Source organism: Eucyclogobius newberryi, unplaced genomic scaffold (assembly GCF_026437365.1).
Source record: "Eucyclogobius newberryi isolate DKJ021-1_F unplaced genomic scaffold, fEucNew1.0.hap1 SCAF_14, whole genome shotgun sequence".
NCBI classification, from domain to species: domain Eukaryota; kingdom Metazoa; phylum Chordata; class Actinopteri; order Gobiiformes; family Gobiidae; genus Eucyclogobius; species Eucyclogobius newberryi.
Window position 1 is genome coordinate 18,702,870 of NW_027315768.1, and position 14,997 is coordinate 18,717,866.

At 45.0% G+C, this 14,997-nt stretch overlaps 1 protein-coding gene across 1 annotated transcript in view; it reads left to right on the forward strand.

The window, feature by feature from the left end:
- Window positions 1-8,370: 8,370 nt before the first annotated feature.
- The window catches only part of st6gal2a (ST6 beta-galactosamide alpha-2,6-sialyltranferase 2a), a 40,655-nt gene continuing 34,028 nt past the window's right edge, over window positions 8,371-14,997 (forward strand). The window contains exon 1 of the mRNA XM_072444722.1: window positions 8,371-8,612. The gene's annotated coding sequence lies outside the window, so the exon portion shown is untranslated. The remainder of the gene's footprint in view (window positions 8,613-14,997) is intronic.

A 14,997-nucleotide genomic window follows, 5' to 3' on the forward strand; every position in this document is an offset into this window, starting at 1 on the left:
CTCCAGACACAGAGACTAACCCTCTGGGGACATGGAATGTCACCTCGCTGGGGGGGAAAGAGCCTGAGCTTGTGCGGGAGGTTGAGCGATACCGACTAGATATAGTCGGCCTCACCTCCACGCACAGTTTGGGCTCTGGAACCCATCTCCTCGAGAGGGGCTGGACGCTCCACTTCTCTGGTGTTGCCCGCGGGGAGAGGCGGCGAGCTGGTGTGGGCTTGCTGATAGCCCCTCAGCTCAGCCGCCACGTGTTGGAGTTTACCCCGGTGAACGAGAGGGTCGCGTCCCTCCGCCTTCGGGTGGGGGACAGGTCTCTCACTGTTGTGGCGGCCTACGGGCCGAACAGCAGTGCAGAGTACCCGGCCTTCTTGGAGTCCTTGGGAGGGGTACTGGCCAGTGCACCGACCGGGGACTCCGTTGTTCTACTGGGGGACTTCAACGCCCACGTGGGCGTTGAACCCGAGCGGTGTTCAGTTATTGGACTTCTGTGCTAGCCACGGATTGTCCATAACGAACACCATGTTCAAGCACAAGGGTGTCCATCAGTGCACATGGCACCAGGACACCCTAGGCCGGAGGTCAATGATCGACTTTGTTGTCGTGTCAGCTGACCTCCGGCCGCGTGTCTTGAACACTCGGGTGAAGAGAGGGGCAGAGTTGTCAACCGATCACCACCTGGTGGTGAGTTGGATCCGCTGGCGGAGGAGGAAACCGGACAGACTTGGCAGACCCAAGCGCATTGTGAGGGTCTGTTGGGAACGTCTAGTGGAGCCCTCTGTCAGTAGGGTATTCAACTCGCACCTCCGGGAGAGCTTCTCCCATATCCCGGGGGAGGCTGGGGACATTGAGTCCGAGTGGACCATGTTCTCCGCCTCCATTGTTGATGCGGCTGCTCGGAGCTGTGGTCGCAAGGTCTCCGGTGCCTGTCGTGGCGGCAACCCCCGAACCCGGTGGTGGACACCGGAAGTAAGGGATGCCGTCAGACTGAAGAAGGAGGCCTATCAGGCCACTCTGGCTTGTAGGTCTCCGGAGGTCATCGACGGGTATCGGCAGGCCAAGCGAGCCGCGGCTCGTGCTGTCGCAGAGGCAAAAACCCGGGCCTGGGAGGAGTTCGGGGAGGCCATGGAGGAGGACTATCGGTCGGCACCAAAGAAATTCTGGCAAACCGTCCGGCGCCTCAGGAGGGGGAAGCAGTGTCTCACCAACACCGTTTACGGTGCGGGTGGAGGCCTGCTGACCTCGACTGGGGATGTCGTCGGACGGTGGAAGGAATACTTTGAGGATCTCCTTAATCCCTCAGTCACGTCTTCCGAAGAGGAAGTAGAGACCGGGGACTCGGAGGCTGGCTCATCCATCACCCAAGCTGAAGTCACTGAGGTTGTTCGCAAACTCCTCGGTGGCAGGGCTTCGGGGGTGGATGAGATCTGCCCTGAGTACCTAAAGTATCTGGATGTTGTAGGACTGTCTTGGTTGACACGTCTCTGCAACATCGCGTGGCGGTCGGGGACCGTGCCTCTGGACTGGCAGACCGGGGTGGTGGTCCCTCCGTTCAAGAAGGGGGACCGGAGGGTGTGTTCCAACTACAGAGGGATCACACTCCTCAGCCTCCCGGGTAAGGTCTATTCCAAGGTACTGGAGAGGAGAATCCGACCGATAGTCGAACCTCGGATTCAGGAGGAGCAGAGTGGTTTTCGTCCCGGTCGTGGAACACTGGACCAGCTCTATACCCTCCATCGGGTGCTCGAGGGTTCATGGGAGTTTGCCCAACCAGTCCACATGTGCTTTGTGGATCTGGAGAAGGCTTTCGACCGTGTCCCTCGGGGTGTCCTTTGGGGGGTGCTCCGGGAGTACGGGGTCCGGGGCCCTTTGCTCAGGGCTGTCCGGTCCCTGTATGACCGGAGCAGGAGCTGTGTTCGCATTGCCGGCAGTAAGTCAGACCTGTTCCCAGTGCATGTTGGACTCCGCCAGGGCTGCCCTTTGTCACCGGTTCTGTTCATAATTTTTATGGACAGAATTTCTAGGCGCAGTCAGGGGTCGGAGGGTGTCCGGTTTGGGGATGCCTCCTGGGCGCCTCCCTCGGGTGGTGTTTCAGGCATGTCCCACCGGGAAGAGGCCCCGGGGAAGACCCAGGACACGCTGGAGAGACTATGTCTTTCGGCTGGCCTGGGAACGCCTCGGGATCCCCCCGGAGGAGTTAGAGGAAGTGTCTGGGGAGAAAGAGGTCTGGGAGTCCCTGCTCAGACTGCTGCCCCCGCGACCCGGCCCCGGATAAAGCGGCAGAAGATGGATGGATGGATGGACGGCAGCAAATTCTAAATTTTTGAAATTTTTGAAATTCTAGCTACAACCGTGACAGGTATCAAAGTAATTTGAATAACTTTTGATGGCCTACTCCTCAGCACTATTTTCACCAAATTTCAGCTGTTTCGGGCAAACGCCCTGGGAGGAGTTCGTGAAAGGATGACATATGGAAAAACTCCCGAGACATAGACTCTGTCTGTTCTGGACATGCATTGAGTGTATTATAAAGATTTCAGATTTATATAAGATAAGATAAGATAAGATAAGATATTCCTTTATTGTCCCACATGGGGAAATTTCATTGGTGCAACGCAGGTAGATATAGAGGTAGATACAGAAGAACAGATCACTTATAGGAAGTCTGAAAAACACTTTCAGTAGAAGATCTCCTATAAATAAATAAAAACTCCCATAGACAAATAAATAAATACCATTGCATGTGATCCCGACAGTAATTGCACATAAATATGTGTCACGACAGCACATAGATTGCACATGAATTTCACAGTAATTGCACATGAATTCCAACAGCAATTGCACATATGACAGAATTGCACATCAGTATTAGGTTAGGTCAGTATTGCGAGTGTTCAGTACTAACAGTTTTTGTTATAAAGTCTGACAGCAGCAGGAAGGAAAGACCTACGGAACCTTTCCTTCACACAGCGAGGGTGGATCAGTCTCTCACTGAAGCTGCTCTCCAGAGCGGACAGAGTGTCCTGCAGGGGGTGACACTCATGGTCCAGCATAGATGTGAATCTAGCCAGGACCCTTCTGTCCCCCACCTCCTGCACCGAGTCCAGAGCACAGCCCAAGACGGAGCAGGACTTCTTGATGACTCTGTCCAGCCTCTTCCTCTCCCTCTCTGTGATGCTGCTGCTCCAGCAGGCCTCACCATACAGGAGGGCCGATGCCACCACAGAGTCGTAGAAGGTCTTCAGGAGTGGCCCTGTCACTCCAAAAGACCTGAGTCTCCTCAGGAGGTAGAGCCGACTCTGGCTCTTCCTGTACAGTGCGTCTGTGTTATGAGTCCAGTCCAGTTTGTGGTTCAGATGAACACCCAGGTACTTGTATGAGTCCACTCTCTCAATGTCCCGTCCCTGGATGTTCACTGGCGAGGGGGCAGTGGGGTGGCGTCTGCGGAAATCCACCACCATCTCCTTGGTCTTCCCCGCGTTGATGAGGAGGTGGTTCCGCTGACACCAGTCCACAAAGTCCTGCGCCAGTCCTCTGTACTCCGCGTCATCGTCGTCCGTGATGAGTCCGATGATGGCAGAGTCGTCAGAGAACTTCAGCAGGACACAGCTCTCCGTGTCATGTCTGAAGTCTGCAGTGTAAAGGGTGAAGAGAAAGGGCGCGAGGACAGTGCCCTGGGGCGCCCCCACACTGCAGGTCCGAGTGTCAGACACACAGTTCCGGGCTCTCACAAACTGGGGTCGGTCTGTGAGGTAGTCCAGGATCCACTCTGCCAGGTCATACTCCACACCAGCCGTCTCCAGCTTGTCCCTCAGGAGCAGCGGCTGGATGGTGTTGAAGGCGCTGGAAAGATCGAAGAACAGAATCCTCACAGAGCTGCCAGGCTTTTCCAGGTGAGAGAGAGAGCGGTGCAGCAGGGAGATGACGGCGTCCTCCACTCCGATGCCAGACCGATATGCAAACTGCAGCGGGTCCATGGCTGAGCTCACGGTGGAGCGGAGGTGGTCCAGGATTAGCCGCTCCAGTGTCTTCATCAGGTGGGACGTGAGAGCCACTGGCCTGAAGCTGTTGAGGTCTTTGGGGCGCGGTGTCTTAGGCACAGGTACCAGACAGGAGGTCTTCCAGACCTGTGGTACCACCCTCAGCTTCAGGCTCATGTTGAAGACATGCTCCATAACTCCACACAGTTCATCTGCGCAGGACTTAATGAGCCTGGGGCTGATGCCATCAGGTCCTGCTGCCTTCCTCACTTTAATCCTCTTCAGCTCACTCCTCACCTGTGCTGCTGTGACAGTCAGTGGTTGGCAGGGGGACCGTGTGCTGGGGGGATGGGTGAGTCCAGGCGAAGTGGGGAGCTGATGGTCCGGGGCAGATAAGCGAAGAGGAACAGATGCAGGGCATTGTCCAGCTGTGGAAGAGGGAGCATGCAGCTGTGCAGGGGGAGGGGCGGGTGACTGATCAAACCTCAAGAAGTGAGCATTTAAATCATTCACCCACTGTAGATCCCCCTCTGTCTGGGCAGGGGGGATTTTGAAGCCCGAGATGGTTTTCAGGCTCCTCCACACTCCCTGAATGTTCTTTTGCTGCAGCTGCTCCTCCATCCTCCTCTTGTAGCCGGCCTCAGCCTGCCTGATCTTCCTCCTCAGCTCCTTCTGCACAGTCCTCAGCTCCTCCTTGTTCCCTGACCTGAAGGCTCTCTTCTTCTCCTTCAGCAGAGCCTTCAGTTCACGGTTAATCCATGGCTATAGAGACAATCTGTGTTGTCTGTTATATCTCCGAGCACCTGTTTAACGTTGTGTCCCTATTCATCAACCTGCCTTTGAACAACATGTTACCTCACATAATTCACCATCACCGCTCCAGATATTGTGATCAGCTGAAGCAGATGGCATGAAATGACCGAGTTATTTAGCGCCCGGGCCCATCGGTGTGTCACCATGGAAACCGTTACGCTCCGGCATCTTTGTAATGGCTACAATTAGATGGCGAGGAACAACAAAGCGTTTGGGAGCGAAGAGGAGGGCCAGATGTTGGTGTGTTGATTTGTGCCCATCACAGTGTTATGACGGTTACACAGGTAGTGATGATGTGTGTGTGACAAATGACAAACAAGTAAACAAAGACCTGAAAGTATGTGTTTACTATATAACATATACTCTGTAATGCCGGTCCCAAGCTCAGAAAACTCTAGTGTTTTGTCAGAGATGCCATCTAGACTAAAACAAGAGTCATTTTTAATAGTTTTCTCATAGGGAACTGTGTCCTTTGCTTTTGACCTTCAGTGTTTGATATTTGGTCAAGAGAAATTAGGTGAAGGATGCACTTGGAGTATTTACATAGAAGCTTCCCAATCATAAGGAAAACTGCTGCGTTCCATTTATCCTCAGAAGTTAGAACTCGGAGTGAGACTTTGTTCCAGTTGTCAAATTGGAAAAACAATAAGCAGCACACAGTTTATTTGAGTCATACAAACTGTGAATGTGCTCATATTACTCTCTGACGCAATACTTTCCCTCCTATCTGAGTAATACATTTTACAGTGTGACATTTATTTCTCGCACTGCTCCTTCAGAAATAATGTTGTTTCTGTAATTTTGCAGATTTATATTTTGTTTATGTTTTGTCCTTCCAATTACCTTCAAATTACTTATCGCATTGTTTATGTCTAGACAGTGAAATTTGTTCTTACTTGAGAAACTCTGAGTACAATCTGTGGCCACTCCCACTTCTGCCTAGTGATTCAAATCTTCACCTTCTGATTGCAGGTTGCACCTGGCCTATGTAAATACCCTGGTTACTGAGAGATGCCTATATCTGGTGCCTGAGTTGAAAGAGCTGATGAAGTACAGTTGACTGACACACACCTGGAGTAGAGCCACTTCAGACCAGACTGTGGAGCTTACAATATAGAGATATGTAAATATTAAAGTCCAGTTTTTTTTAACAGCAAAATTTAGTCATGTGTTTTCAGCTAAAAAAATGCATGTTTGACTTGATTGAACTGGATGAAAATTGTATTGGACGCCTCTCAAAAACATTTCTAAAGATAAAGTAATCATCACATACCAACGTATAAATATCAATAAATATTGGCATCGGCAAAATGTGTGAAATGTTAAAATGGAGAAAAAAAGTATTCTCCTGCTTTAGTATTTGATCCATCCGAGCAACTTATGACCTGATTTCAAGAAGAGACCTGCATAAACTTGTTGTGTGGAAGAATGACATCCGAGCAATGTCAGTTTCTCAATACAGTAAGCATTTATTACCAGTGTCTTTTTCAACTGAACTCATCAACTACTTTTCATTGTCATTTCACATAATTTATAGACATAAGTGGTCTGATTTCTTCGCATGTGTGGATTATTTAGAGATTGCTTATGTCTGGTGAAAATGTCATGTAGAAGGAACCTTAAGAAATATGTTTTACTGAAAAAACAAAAACAGCCTTTACTGTCTGAAATAACAATAGTATCACAATATCACATCGTCTCTAAAATCCTAACATTCATATATTTTCTATGCCATCTGACCAGGGCAAAGTGAGAGTCATAGGTATAATGCTATGGATATATTTAGTATGCTGTGTGGTGTTTAATTTCGTACTTCGCTGCAGTTTTAGCTGGTCTGTTCCTGAATGCCTCCTGAGGGGCTGTGCCGTGGTGCTGTTCCTTTGTCCAGGCTAAATAAAACATTTGCACTGTAAATGGGGTGAGTTGACTCTTAGTTGCTCTTAGGGTTTGCAGACAGCTGGTTAGATCTCTTTGTGTTGTGATTTATTATTCATTGGCACATTCGGCCGTGCAGCAGTAATTGCAGGCATGCAGCAGCGGTGCCGGAGTCTGATGCACAAATGAATAAATAAATCTAGACGGTGGGGCCATTTGAACGCTTGACATTTACTGATGAGCCAATTAAGAGTGCAGCACATAAACACAACCTGTATTACACTGTGGCCCCATACTGCACTGTACAGCCCATGCTGACAACGGTCTTATTCACACAAAATGTATTATGCATAAAATAACATATGTGCTATACAAGTAACACTAAAACTGTAACTAGTAACAACAAACATGCCTAAGTACGTCAAAGACGTGTTTGAGCAAACCCTCAGTTTCAGGTCTTCAACCAATGTCTCAGAATTTAGAGCTGCTAAATACTAATCACAATAATAGAGTTCAGGCTCAAAGAACAATGATGGATTCTTCCACGTTCAAACTGTCACAAACATGTAAAGTCTAAAGAATAAAGTCTAAGAGAATGCAGTGTCGGGGCAATCGCGGTCTGGCGACAATGTAACACTTGCAAACCAGCCGCCATAAAACAACAACAACAACAACAACAACAACAACAACAACAAAACACGGTCACGCGGGTAGGCGGTCTCGCAAATTACTTATCAGATCGTTTATGTCAACAGTTGAATTTGTTCTTACTTGAGAAATAGTTTCCCCAAATACCTTTCCACTTTTCTTTGAATCAATCATTGGAGTACTACTTTGTACAGCCACATTTGTAATAACTAGTAACAACAGCCAGCTTTGCCATTCATGGACGCTGCAGGAAAAGTGCATATTATATTTTGTATACAAAATACATAATCACCATGTACAAGGCCTATTGTTGCTTCTTAATTTCCAATTAAAACTTTACTTAACTTAAATGTATTTGTGCGCAAATCTACTCTTATGTAGACTTACTGCTGAACACATTTAGGCCTTATTCTAGTGGCTCTTTTCCATTACAGCTTAATACATGCAAATCAGTCATCTTGGCTGACTTGGTGCATTTAAATCTGTGTAGACCTACAAAGCCTGGTAAACCAGTGAGCAGTGTAGGCTGAAGGAGGGATGCCATTTCGGATGTGCCTTGTAGTTGTTTGTTTGAATCTGCAAAAAGCCTACGCATGTTAATTCTGTGGCTTTTTGAGCCCATCACAAAACGCAAACACGTTTACACAGCCCCAGCACATTTGGTGCCCTAGGCGAGCTACTCCCCTGACCAGTTCTACAGGAAAATACTACTTTATTTATCACAAGAACAAGAGTGCAAAGTGCATAACAAGAATAAAAACAAACAAACAACTGGCAAAAAACAATAACAACCCCTGACTTGCTAGAATACGTAACACACTGCTTTCGATTTTCAATTTTTCAATGTTCTCCTTTTGTTAGATTTATTTGTCAATTCCAAAATAGTCTTTGGATACATAGACAGGGGTGCAAAAAACTCCCCCCTCGCCAAATCGACCTCGCCACTTGTTAAAGGCATTTTTAAAAGCAGAGCCTCTCTCTCTAGTCTCGTCCTGACCAACGAGAACAGCCCCCTTCCCCGCCCCTCTCCCCGTGACTCCGCCCCGCCCCTTTCCCCTCAGATGTGTGGATGCGAGAAAAAGGGCCAGCAACAATGTGATAGAAAACACAGCCCCTTGGTCCGCTCTGCCCCGCCGTAGTAGTGGATATCTCTCCTCAATGAAGTGCGTGCCGAGGCGATCCACAGCGGTCCGCCCTCTCCGCGTGCAACCGAGCGAAATGCACCGAGCAGCCGCACGATCTCCAGCCGCGGCGGGGGCACGAGCAGCATCCCGCGAGGAGCAGCAGCACAGTTTTTAGGTAAGGGCTTTGTTCGCCTTTGCGCAGGATTTCCATTCAGTCTTGCATGTGCTCCGTTTATTATGCGTGCTTTGTGCAGGACACGCAGCGCGAACATGGATAGACCAAAAAAAGGGGCTATTATTGGTGCAATTTATTTGGTTTATTATGAATGTAAACACGCCGGCGGTTTGCTTTGACGAGTCTTGGGGTTTATCCCTTGGTTTGCCACAGCGATGAGGTTCAGATGTCTGTTGTACACCATTTGGCTCCTCTTAAATGGGTTAATAAACATACGCGGAGTGATGGCCCTTTGCAGTACTGTGTGTCCATGTAAGATCATTTATAGATTTGCGATGCTCTGCTCGCCACATGCGCCTATGGTGATCACTCTTCTCTTTGGAGTTCATTCACTGCATTCAAAAGGTTTGATGTGGACTTCTCACGCCACAGTCAGTATGACCCATTCTAAAATGCACTATTCATTACCATCTTATAATGTGTAGCGTATGTTGTGTGTTCTTACAAAAAACTATGTCGTTAACAACACTGTTGGCCCATTTGTTGTTTACGCTTGAAAATGAACCTTATTTATTAGGGCTACATTGACAAAATGCTTGTCTAATTGTAAAATCATGCTGCAAATGGTCTGTGATTTCTGCACTGTTAAACCTATCACAAAACGTGAATCTCAAATGTTGCTCTTTGTATTGGATAAAAGCTAATAAGTTATTATGCTGTATTGTTGGCCTAAAACTGGATTCTAATATTGAGAACATTTGAATCGACAATACACTCAACTTCGCATCTCATGGCCTGATTTGCAGTCATTGCCATGTAAAGCCTTTTAACACACCAGCGTCAAGTGTTAATGTGTTGTTGGGACGTTACAAGGGCTGCCATGCATTGGCCTTTTCAAATGCTGCTGGAGCCAGTTATCTGAAATGACCAAATACAGAGATTACGGGGCACCAGGTTTGCTATTTTCCCTCAATGTCGCACATCACCTTCAGGAGGCTACAAAAACACATTTGTATTTGAAAATGCACATTCACACTTGTTTGTACTGTGGCCACTGAAATCAAAGCAACCCCTTTTCAGCATAGAACATAGAAAATGCATATAACTACTGTATACGCTGAGATGCTTGCTTGGTGGAATTCCTGTTTTTGTTTCTGATAACGTGTCCTTGGGTTTCTCACACGACCCTAATCACTGTTGTATATGCCGGCTGCCACGTCTTGGTCTGTTCATTGCCTCCAAAGTGCAGCCTTGTGTCTCTGTATGCAGACAGGGTACAGGTGAGATGGGGCAACGCTGCCAAACAACTCCCCCTTTTTAAATCCCACCATTGAACACCTGCGACCATGTTTCTCTTCACGCCCCACAATTTGGTTGGAGTGCAAGTCTTTACCAAATGTTATCAGCTTGGCCGTTTTTTGGAGGTGGATGGTGTTTACATTCAGTGTTGATTTGGGCTTCCCACCTTTTTATTTACAAAAGGCAAGAGTGCCAGGGATGATACAGGGCCTGACTACAAGGATATTTACAGAGAGTAATCAGTGGAGTATGCAACCCTTTGAAACGCTTTAGTTTTAAGTAAATGAATCCGCTTACTGGAATAAATGACTATTACTTCAGCAAGCTGAGTCGTGACGGGCATTGAGCATAGACCGGAGGAAGCGAGGCTTCTAATCTAAACCACAGAAGGAACTACAAAGATCATGATCTTTGCTCCATTTCAGTAAACATGACTGTTATTTTCCACTTTTTATATCGTAAGTCTTTGGAACATGACAGTAATGCGTCACAAAAAGGCTTTTTAAGGAAAAAATATAATTTTCAAAAATTCTGCTCCGTGAGATGCATATTGTGATGATATTGTACTGAGAAATGTGGATATTGTTGCATCCCTACCGAACCACCAACCACTACTCACTAGCATTTGTACAAGGTTGGTGTATTATCTGGCCCAAGGACACAAAGACTGTATGCATTAAGGACACAATGACTATGCATTAGAGCTGGAAGTCTGACTGGTTCTTTAGAGAAGCAAGACCAACATTGAATCAAGCGGTTTCTTGGACTCGGAGTGACCTGTGCATTTAAATGTAGGGAATGTATCAGAGGAGATGAAATATTTTCTGGAGCATATACAACATATCAATGTAACTCAAATAAATGTATCAGAACGTATGAAATGAATGGGCCTTAGCGACTACACCATACTTGATGATGTATTGTAATCAATGTGTTGAATGATTTATGTAAAAAAGGGTTGTCCCTGATTTATTCCGTTGGGCCCATTGAGGCACTTATGTCTGGAAATGTGGAGGATAAAAGAAAACTGTTTATTATGAGAAGACCAATCAATAGGCAAGCTGTTTATTAATGATGCAGCGTCTTGTTTATGCTTCAGTTTTGTTTGTGGCCATTTAACCACGAGAAATAAACTAGGTTCTGGAACAGCAGTGACAGAAGTGTCCAAGGACAATTTTACAGGAATCATTCAGATAGATGTGCTATGCTCGATCTGCTTAATAGCTGCACACACTGAAGCACCTTTTCAATATTTCAGAGCTGCTCAGAAACGTCACTTTGATTTAGGCACCAGATGAAAAGAACAGGGTTGGATGTTGGGCCGTATTAAAAGTTTCTAATTGAATATTAAGGTGGATGACAGATACTTGAAGCTTGACTGTTTCTTGGGACACGTAATCAATGCAAGTGCCAGTTTTCCCTCTTGTGTGAGGTGGAGTAGTTCTTACAGACTTTGGAGCAGCTAAAAGATTCACGTTTTTGGCACGGTGCACTGTCAGATGACCATAGATGCCTCTCAAATCTTTTAAAAGTATATCAAATGTTCTCAAATGCAGCAGGGTTTTCACAGCAAACCAGTCAGAAAATTTGATTATTATTGTTTACGCTGGATTCCTCACATCCTCACTTATGACCCACAGTGCTATTACTGAGAGATGCTTATTTCCCTAACCCTAACCCTTGTTATTAATACTATTTCAATACAGGAAACGTAATCTTTGTTCTGACATTATGCCTTAATACTAACCTTTAACATGTGCCTGACTCTTTGGTGGTCACTGGCCTCTATATTCCCATCCAAACTGATTTTTGTGACCGTGCCCTACTGTACATGATTACAGTACAGGGCTGGGCACGAAGGTGGAGGTGTAATTTCAGATGGCCACTAACCCAGCAGAGCAGCCGTTATCTGAGCTTGGCCTTCCATAAGCCAAATCATCAGGGCCAGCTGTGCCTCTCACTCCTGCTGTAAGGGCACTCTGCACCCATTCATGTCCTGCCCCAATAATTGGCCATATTTTTCATTCTTCTCCAGATTCTTCTCCAGTTTCTTCTCCAAAAAACAAAATAAAGTTAAATGTGACAAAAACAGTTCTATAAAAGTTATTTACATTTAGGTTTTTTGGACTATAGATTGAACTAAAAATACTTAATTTTGCTTCTGAAATTGTCTCGATTATTAGTTTTCAATCTTGACATTTCTAGCTGCATGTAGCAGTAAGGGTCCAGGGGCCACTTAAGATTAGACATGTTCAATAAATGGCTCTTTGCTCTGAGTGAAGGTTTTTCCTCAAGACACTTAAAGTGTGTAGTTGAATATATAACTTGCATCTCTGTCAGCATTAACACGCCACAGGTTCAGAGTTTTTTTTATCCATCCATCCATTTTCTATCGCTTGTTCCCTTTCGGGGTCGCGGGTGACTGGAGCCTATCCCAGTGACTTCGGGCCTTAGTCGTTTTTTTTTTAAATCTCATGCAAATTAACAATCATCCCATGGAAGAGATTAAAACTTGGACTTCAAGTATTGCTGTTGCTTTTTCTTAACACGCACAAAAAGTACAAAGTATTGTGTCTGAAATTCTGCAGCAGCTGTAAAAGTTTTGATGCAGTTACCCCTAGTGGCCTAAAGAGGATGCATATTATTCAATTCATTCATCAATATAGAAGTACTGTATAATGGAAAGTAGTAGTCGAAAGAGTATAGAAAAGTTACATTTAAAGCCAAGATCAGAGAGAGAACATGAAAAAAAGGCAACCAAAGACATTCAACAATATTGCAAATATTGTCCACCGTAAACGTCCCATTTGATTCAAAGTCTTTCAGAGTTTGTTTTCATTGTGCGAATGTCAATTATACTGTCCAGTCCTTGATTGTTGGTTCCGTTTGTGTCATCCATGTTTTTGTAACGGCCATCTTCCCTGAGTATTAATTAGCATATTAATAGTTGCGTTAACTTTCTTTATACATTCATGAGGGAAACTACAGAAAATTAACTTCACATGAATCAATCTGGGAAGGCTCTTGCTGAAACCTGTTGGACGTTAAAAAAAACATTGTCCTGATTGGTTGAAGTGTCACAACAGCGGAAGAAGCAGAAAAATCTAAAATTGTGTTAAATCCGGTGTTCAGAAAAGAAGTCTTCTTTCTCATCCACAAATGTACAAAGCGCCATTTGTGAAAAATGGCCATGTTTGTTTTGACTTCCACCAAAACCTCGAGAGTTTGAACTCAAAAGACTTCATCTTGCTGGCAAGGTTAACAGAAAATACAGTCTCAAACAATTATTGATAACAAAAGGCTAATACAGTCTAGTCTAGGTACAGGAGGTAGACTTTCTCTCCTCTCTACCTCTGCTTGTTGCCTATTGCTGTATTTTATTGTCTTTATGATCCATCATGTGAGCTGTGTGGCTGTATTTCCTCCCCAAGACCTTGCTGTTGGCAGGATGTCTTTGAGAGGGCCTTCTGCTCTCTGAAAGCCTATCATCAAAACGTATTGCACTGGGTGATTTATCGGAAATGGATGCACAAAGGCCAGGATGACTCAAACTCTTCCTAGACACACATACATATGCATTTACCCTCTGTATTTGAAGGAGAAATATTATGTAAAATTGACTTTTGTGGCCCTTTAACAATGCTATAAAAGTGTTCCCTCAGGGTTGTATTTTTGATGGATTTATACATGTTGAGTTATCCTGTATGATCCTGCATTTAAGGTTTGTGTGCTCAGAAAATGTCTGCTTTAACCTACCCCCTATCTCCACCTATTGCCCTGTACTTAGTTGCAATCATTTTTAAAATTCAGACTTCGAGTAATACTTCTAGGGTTAAAAAGTATACATTAAAAAAAACAAAAGATATTATTATTACCGTAAGTCAAATGAACTGAACTGACTGACATTGTCGGACTGTGACGAGATCAAAATTCAAATGGGATTCAATCTGGAAATGTAAAATTGAAATTAACTGAAATAAATTGATTTCAGTTGAAACAAGTAGAGAAGAAGCATCTACGGTCAATGGTTGCAATTGATTGGGAATATTTAATGAGGTGTGGAGGTGAAAGTTCTGGCTATTAAATGGTTTAAACACTGTTCTGTCAGCTGCTGTGAACTGGGTGGAGTGACGAGGAAGAAGGGTGTCATCAGTGCAGTTCCACTCTCATTTAATGACATTATTTTGTAATGTTTATAGTGTTTGTCAAGTACGTTTTGTGGATGGAACTAAGAAAGATGTGCCAACATTTCGAGATTAACTTAATTATATCTGCTATTGAATGAGATCTTTTTAACGAGTTCCTGATGTCTTCATTCACGCTAGTTTGATGAATGCTGGTTAGAAAATCCTCCCCAGTGTCAAAAACACTGGAGTTTTCTCGATCTGTGACGTGGCTCAGAGAATCTTCTCTGCTGTTTAAGTACATAAATCATTGCCAGACTCTTTCTGTGAAGTTCTCTCATCTAATCACGATCAGTACAACTGCATGCTGAGACCCGGAAGTGAGAGGCCACGCTGTATGCTGTGCCATTTTTATTTTAAACTGTGTATTTCCCTCTGCAGCCTGTAGAAGGCACTAAAACTCCTGGGGGACACAGCAGAGATCCAAATATAATTTTGTTTGTTATTAAAAAAAATGTTTGTTCTAAAACATGAGATGCCAAACTAAAGGCACTCAAGAGCATGCTCAAAGGCTAGTAACCAAGGACATTATTCCATTATTTGTATTAAGTCTTTGTGCAATCAGGGCTGGAGACCTAGACATTGGCAGGTAGCTCACCAGTATTTGCTTCAGCTGGATCAACTGTGAAGTCAAATGAGTGCTTACATTGGACTTCTGACTTAACTTACCATATTTTCCAGACTATAAGTCGCACCAGCCAAAAAATGCATAACAAAGAAGAAAAAACAAATATAAGTTGCACAGGAGTATGAAATGTGGTTGCAAGTGTGAAAATAACAAATTATATCAAATATAAGTCGCTCCGGAGTACAAATATAAGTATAAGTCGCACCCCGGCCAAAACTATGAAAAAAGGTGCGACTTATAGTCTGGAAAATACAGACTATAAGTCAGGCAGCAC